The sequence below is a fragment of the Gekko japonicus genome, unplaced genomic scaffold (assembly GCF_001447785.1).
Source record: "Gekko japonicus isolate JY-2015 unplaced genomic scaffold, Gekko_japonicus_V1.1 scaffold624, whole genome shotgun sequence".
Lineage (NCBI taxonomy): Eukaryota > Metazoa > Chordata > Lepidosauria > Squamata > Gekkonidae > Gekko > Gekko japonicus.
Window position 1 is genome coordinate 891,094 of NW_015164200.1, and position 6,405 is coordinate 897,498.

The window sequence follows — 6,405 nt, forward strand, 5'->3', positions numbered from 1 at the left end:
ATGGGACTCTCGGCCACTGTAAATAACCAATTGGGAAGTGGGGGGGGTGTTTTGGGTGGTGGTTTCTCAGGGAGTATAAGCCGGCCTGCGAGCCGGCCAAAGTCGTCTTGTTCCTGATCTAATAAAGTACGCTTTGCTGAAATCACTCTACGTCTGCGTACTTTTCACCGAGCTAAGACAAAAATGTGTGAGCTAGCTAAAAAACTGTGAGCTAGCTCACACAATAACTCAGCTTAGAGGGAACACAGCCTGGAGGTTGGCAACCAACCTTTACCTTGTGCAGAGCCCTCTCTTCTTTTGACAAGATGTGTGTTATACATTGTTTTTCAAATAGCCTCTTCCCAAAGCAGCTTACATTGATCAAGAGACAGGCCCTGCCCTTGTGCTTACAACAAGAGAAATAAGGCAAGGAGAAGGGGGAAGAAGGATAGAGGAGAAATACCATTCAATGGGTCCAATCACACGCAGAATTAACCACACGATACGCACGCATTTTATGGGTGCGATCACATGGGAACATCTGGCAAGCATCCCGCACCCGTCACCAACCCACCTCGCACCGCCGAAGAGGCGGAGTTAAAAAAATACCTGGGAAAGTTCAGTAGCAAACGGGTGTGCAACGGGCCGCAGATGGATTTCCCTGTGTGATCACTCCAGCGCACTCCCATTGCGTCACTGATCCCTCGTTGCAGCGTGCTGGAAATATGCGGTGAAGGGAAAAAACGGATTCACCCGCCGCTGCGTCTGATCGCGCAGTGGCAGGTCAAATTACTCTGGCGTAAATAGCCATGCTTCTCCCCCCACCCCCGTGTTATCTGGCAGGTGTGACCGCAGCCAATATTGATTTACGTACCACTGGGCCAGGCTTATTTTACCTCCCTGGCAGTGTTGCTTGGATTACAGCAATGGAACGATCCTAAACAATCCTAAATAGGGCTACTCAGAATCCTACAGAGGGCTATTCCATGGAGCTTACTCCCAGGAAAATGTGCAACTCTTCTAACTAACACTGTTAGTCTTCTGGCCAGTGACAGTCCAAAATGTCCTTTCCCTTCAAATCTGCAATCTCAGGGCACCTGGCAGGTGCAGCAGAGTTCTTTCTTGCAGGGAAGCGGAACTATGCTCCCTGTGTCTGCTGCTTCTCTGGCAGATGGATGGAGCCAGGGCTGGTCTAAACTGTCAGGATATGTGCTTTGGTTATCTGCTTGTGTGCTTCAGTGATAGCCAAGCTTCTTTGTTTTTTTGCAAATGGGATGCAAGTGAAGCCCAGAATTTGCAATAATCCCAGTTTAATACTATATTACATAAGTAATCTCCATGTGCCTTGGTGCAATTTGGCTTCTAGTCTGTTTCATTAGACGGAGGGTCAAGAGAGTCAGGCAAGAGTGCAGGCCTGAGGCCACAGCCAGGCCCATGCCATGAACCCTCATGCTCCCATCTTGGTGTGCGACAGTTTGCTCTACCTGTGCCACAGATTGGCCAGCCAAGTTTTAAGCTACATATCCAAAACTACAACCTGAGTACTGAAGTGAGGGAGGTTAAGGGTCTGGTTGCAATGTTCTTTCAACATTCTTTTTATCACCTTGCATTTGTAATCACTGATACTTAAGTGTGTGATTTAGGAAGCAAATTATGCTTCAGTATAATGCCAATCTGCCAGTCACCCTCTCAGAAAGGGAAGCCTTCCTTCTCTGTCCTATATGTCTGCAGAATGACTATGCAATATGTGCTCATTCTGCAAACATCTGCAGTTGAGAAGGAAGGTTGCTGTTTCAGAGGGTGTGACTGGCAGACAGGCTTTACACTGAAGTGTCATTCATTTCCTAAATCACACACTTAAATCAGAGGCGAAAAGTTCTCTATGCTTGCGCAACAGCCCTTCTGTTCTGTATTCACATTGCTATATCCTGGATCAGAGTTACGGTGCTGAAAACTCACTCTAAAGAATTCTAGTTAATTCCTACTCAAATCAAGGTTTAGTTTTTAGCAAGCGCATCTCGTTTTTAGGAGACAGATAACAACTCCCCCACAACACATCTTGGCATAAAGCCTCCTTGCAGGTTACTGCTAAGGAAATGAGAAGAGAAAGCATGTCCACTCAGGAGTTGCTTGTGCATATAAGTGTCTTAGCTCAATGTCTTCCAAACTGGATTTCCTTGGAAGTGTATTAAAAGCCAGTGTTGTGCAATTGGTTAGAGCAGGGGTCCCCAATCTGGTGGCCGTGGGCACCATAGCTCCAGCCAACACCTTCTCTGGCACCCACCAAGTGTTTTTTAGAAAGTGGGTGTGGCCCAGTGGGGCTACAGGGGATTGGGGATCTGATTGGGTGTGCAGCTAAAAATAACATTGTTTTAGCACAAACTGCCACCATAGTGTTTGCTTTATTCTTCCCCCCCATTTTTAAAAATGACTCTTCATGTCCCCTGCATGTGGGTTTCCTCTGTGTGTGTGTCTGTCTCCTGCAGTGGAGACCACCAATTTGTGGTTGACTCCACCTTGTACCCACCACCCTGTGTCAGAACTCACAAGGTGCCTGCAGGTTCAAAAAGGTTGGGGACCCCTAGATCAGAGCAAGGTCTCCAGTGTGGTGCCAGTGGAAACCATGGCAACAGCCAGCATCTTTCCTTGTGCCAAGCAAGTGTTTTTAGAAAATGGGTGGGGTCAATTTAGGCTCTTACTCAGAAAGGCTTTGGATTGGCCAATGGAGGCCCAATTAGGTGTGCAGATTAAAACAACATTGTTTCAGTGGCAGATGCCACCACTTTGTTGGTTTTATTTTTCCCCACTCCTCTTTCCCAGTGTATTTTTTAAATTAACCCTCTTCTCTCCTGCACTTGGTCTTCCACAGTGTGGTTTGCTCTACTTCCTGCAGCAGCCATTTTGTAGTTGGCTCTACCTCCCGTAACAGTCATGTTGTGGCTGCACCCACCACTCTGTGTCAGAATTCCAAATGTGTCCATATGCTGGAAAATGTTACGAACCCCTGGGTTAGACTGTGTATTAGACACAGCAGAGTGCTGGGTTCAAATCTCCACACAGCCACAAAGTTCTTTGGGTGACTCCCCCTCTCTCAGCCAAACCCAGTTTGCAGAGATGGTGTGAGGATGAAACGGACTTGAGAGGACCGGGTTTGCCTCCCTGAGCTCCTCAGGGTAAAGGAAGAATAAAGATTTCAATGAAATCAAGATTCTTTGATTAGAAAAAACATGTACGGAAATTGAACAATTTGCTTGCATAGTAAACTAACTTGCATAAAACCCACCCATAATGGACCTTTAGGTATGATTCTCCTTTTAAGTCTGGTTGCTTCTTGACTAAAAGTTTTTGAAATGATCGTTTCAGAGGACAGCCATGTTAGTCCTGCAGTCGAACAATCAGATTCCTCCAGTAGCACCTGAGAGACCCTGAAAGTCTTGTTGGTTTCTTAAGGTGCTGCTGGACTCAAATCGAACTTTTTAAAAATGAAGTTTTGATTAAAAATCAAGAACGTTCTCTTAAAATGTTGACTATGGTAAGTGACTTTGAAGTTTTCAAAGATTTCACATTCCTCTCTCTTCTCTCCATCAAGAAGCTGATATATGATTATTTCCTTCCCATGTGAGGAAGGTTAGGCTAGCGAGATTATTAGTGAGCTTTGTGCGGGAGATTTGAACCCGGGTCCAGCACTACGCAGCACTGGGAGGCCCAGAGGAAGCTGCCTTCAGACTGGACTAAACTGCCCCCGTTTGCATGGAGCCTGTCGGTTTCGAATACTTTCAATCCCGCAATGCTGCTCCCCCCCCCGGTAACAAAACGCAGCCTTGGAAAAGGGACCAAAGTCCGCCCGTTCATTTCCATTACCTTGTCAGGTGCAGCGCTGTCATTCCCCTTCAGCCCCGACTCCAGCTTGATCTGTATTCAGATGTAGTGGTTGTCTGGGTCTCTGCAAATGTACCAGAGAATCACGTAGAGAATTAGCAAAATAGCAAAAAGAAAGAGAGCCACGAAGATCGCCTTGGCCACTGGGGAGACAAAAGTCTGCATCGTCTTCTCCCCGAGGCAGCGAGGGGAAAGAGGGAGCGCCCGGGGCGACAGAGAGAGCCACCTGCCCCGGACATCGCCGCTGGGCTGAGAAAGAGACGGAGGCAAGACGGCTGGGAGCAAAGTTGCACAGAAGGCACCGGAGCAGCCCCGATTTTCTTTGGCGCGCATGCGTCCCCACCCCCTCAGGAATTGGGTTTGAACTCCTTTGCACTGGTAGGCGAGGAGAAGATGCGGGGTGGGGTGGGAGTTGGAAAGGATATGCCCCCGTCGTGGGTATTGCGTGAGGGGAGGGGTCCTCTCCTCTGCACCTGGCCGCCTGTAGCTTCTCCTCTGCTTGTTCGGGCAAGGGAAAGTCAGTCCTTGGGACGTGTGGACAAGCGCTCTGTCTCCTCCTGAACTCAGCAGGGGTGAACTGATCCGCAGAAATACTCGACTGTGCCCTTTAAGTCTGCCTCTGATGCTGAACTTCCCCAGACGTTATCTGGAGCCAATTGCTCCCTTTCCTTGTTTTCTTTACTTCTGAATATATCCTCCACCACCTACCGCCCCCCCACACACACACACAAGCACACACACTTTTGCTTTTTCTATGATTTTAGGGAGTTTATCAGCAAAAGTCAAAGGTCATTTGCAAACAAGGAAAAGAAAATTGAACAACTGAGATCTGAGAGACATGGCACAAATCCGTCTAGGGAGGAAAAGCTTCATCCTGACCATGCCTGCTTTATAGCAAGTGATCACCTTGACAGTTACTTAGAAATTTTCTCAGCTGCTTCCACATACAAAGGACGGTTCTTTTCTAAATCCTATCAACAGATATATCATCCCATCTCTCACTTCCATTCAGCTGCTGCTGAAAAGACGATCTGTTCTATTAGTCCTTTCTCAGGAGCTCTTGACTCCAGAGTTTATGTCAATCAAATAACAGATGCAGGGAGCTCTAAAGTCAACGACTTTCTCTGTACAGATCTCCCCCTTTAACCCCAGATTTCTGGTTTGTGGTGACAACCCGAAAGCCAGCATGTTGCAATATCAGTGTGGGACTAGTGCGGGAGAAACCCAGGTTTTAATCTTCATTAAACTTGCTGGGTGACTATGGGCTTGTTTTACACTCTCAGCCTAATCTGCCTCACAGGGTTGTTGTGAGGATAAAGGAGAAGAGAACAATGCAAGCCCCTTTCAGTCCCCACTTGGGGGGGGGAGTAGGGTGTAAATAAATATTTTCCCAACCACCACTTGGGAAACCACTCTCATAACAGTATTGCTTCATTCATTTGTATCTTATCTATGTTTTTAACTCTTTCTTTCCTCCAAGGAGCTAATGGACAAGTATACAGTTCTCCACATCCCTCTATTTTAATCTCACAGCTCTGTGACAGGACTGGCCCAAGGCCACCCAGTGAGCTGTATGGCTGAGTAGGAATTTGAACCCAGGTTTCCTGTCTTTTAGCTTAGTAGGCTAACTGCCACTGGCTCTTCATCACATATTCCAGGAAAGAAACCCTAGGAGTGGGAGGGGAAGGAAAACAACTGGTTATGAAATAACAATCTAGAAATATGGAGCATGCCTTTATCAAATTATTATGCCTCGTTTGTTATGCCAGTTGGACCCTTGAAGTGTTATCTGAAGAAGTGAGCTGTGTGACTCAGAAAAATTTAGCCCAAAAGATGGTGACCTAACTTGACTCAGCCAATCTGACCCCCTGGATCTATATCATGGTAACATCAAGACTAGATTACTGTAATGCATTCTACATAAGTCTCCCCCAAAGTCAACTTGGAAACTCTAGTTGATATAGAATGCTGCAGCTTGCTACTTATTAGGAGCTCAGTACAGCATTCAAATAGGAAAAGGTTTAGCACAGGAAAAGGAGTACGACAAGGATGTATATTGTCCCCTTGCTTATTTAATTTATATGCAGAGTACATCATGCGAAATGCCAGCCTGGATGATTCAGAAGCCGGAATTAAGATTGCTGGGGGAAACATCAACAACCTCAGATATGCAGACGATACCACTCTAATGGCAGAAAGTGAAGAGGACCTAAAGAGCTTCTTGCTCAGGATAAAAGAGGAGAGCGCAAAGGTTGGCTTGAAACTCAAAATTAAAAAAACTAAGATCATGGCATCTGGCCCCATCACTCCTTGGCAAATAGAAGGAGAAGTCGTGGAAGCAGTGACAGACTTCATGTTCCTGGGATCCAAGATCACTGCAGATGGTGACTGCAGCCATGAAATTAAAAGACGCCTGCTCCTTGGGAGGAAAGTGATGGCAAACCTAGACAGCATAATAAAAAGTAGAGACATCACCCTGCCAACTAAAATCCACATGGTCAAAGCAATGGTATTCCCAGTAGTTCTGTATGGCTGTGAGAGTTGGAC

The 6,405-nt window shown here is 46.5% G+C and overlaps 1 protein-coding gene across 1 annotated transcript in view; it reads right to left on the minus strand.

The window, feature by feature from the left end:
* The window catches only part of IDS (iduronate 2-sulfatase), a 45,222-nt gene that overhangs the window by 32,946 nt on the left and 5,871 nt on the right, over positions 1-6,405 (minus strand). Inside the window, exon 2 of the mRNA XM_015408381.1 lies at positions 3,841-3,922. The gene's annotated coding sequence lies outside the window, so the exon portion shown is untranslated. The remainder of the gene's footprint in view (positions 1-3,840; positions 3,923-6,405) is intronic.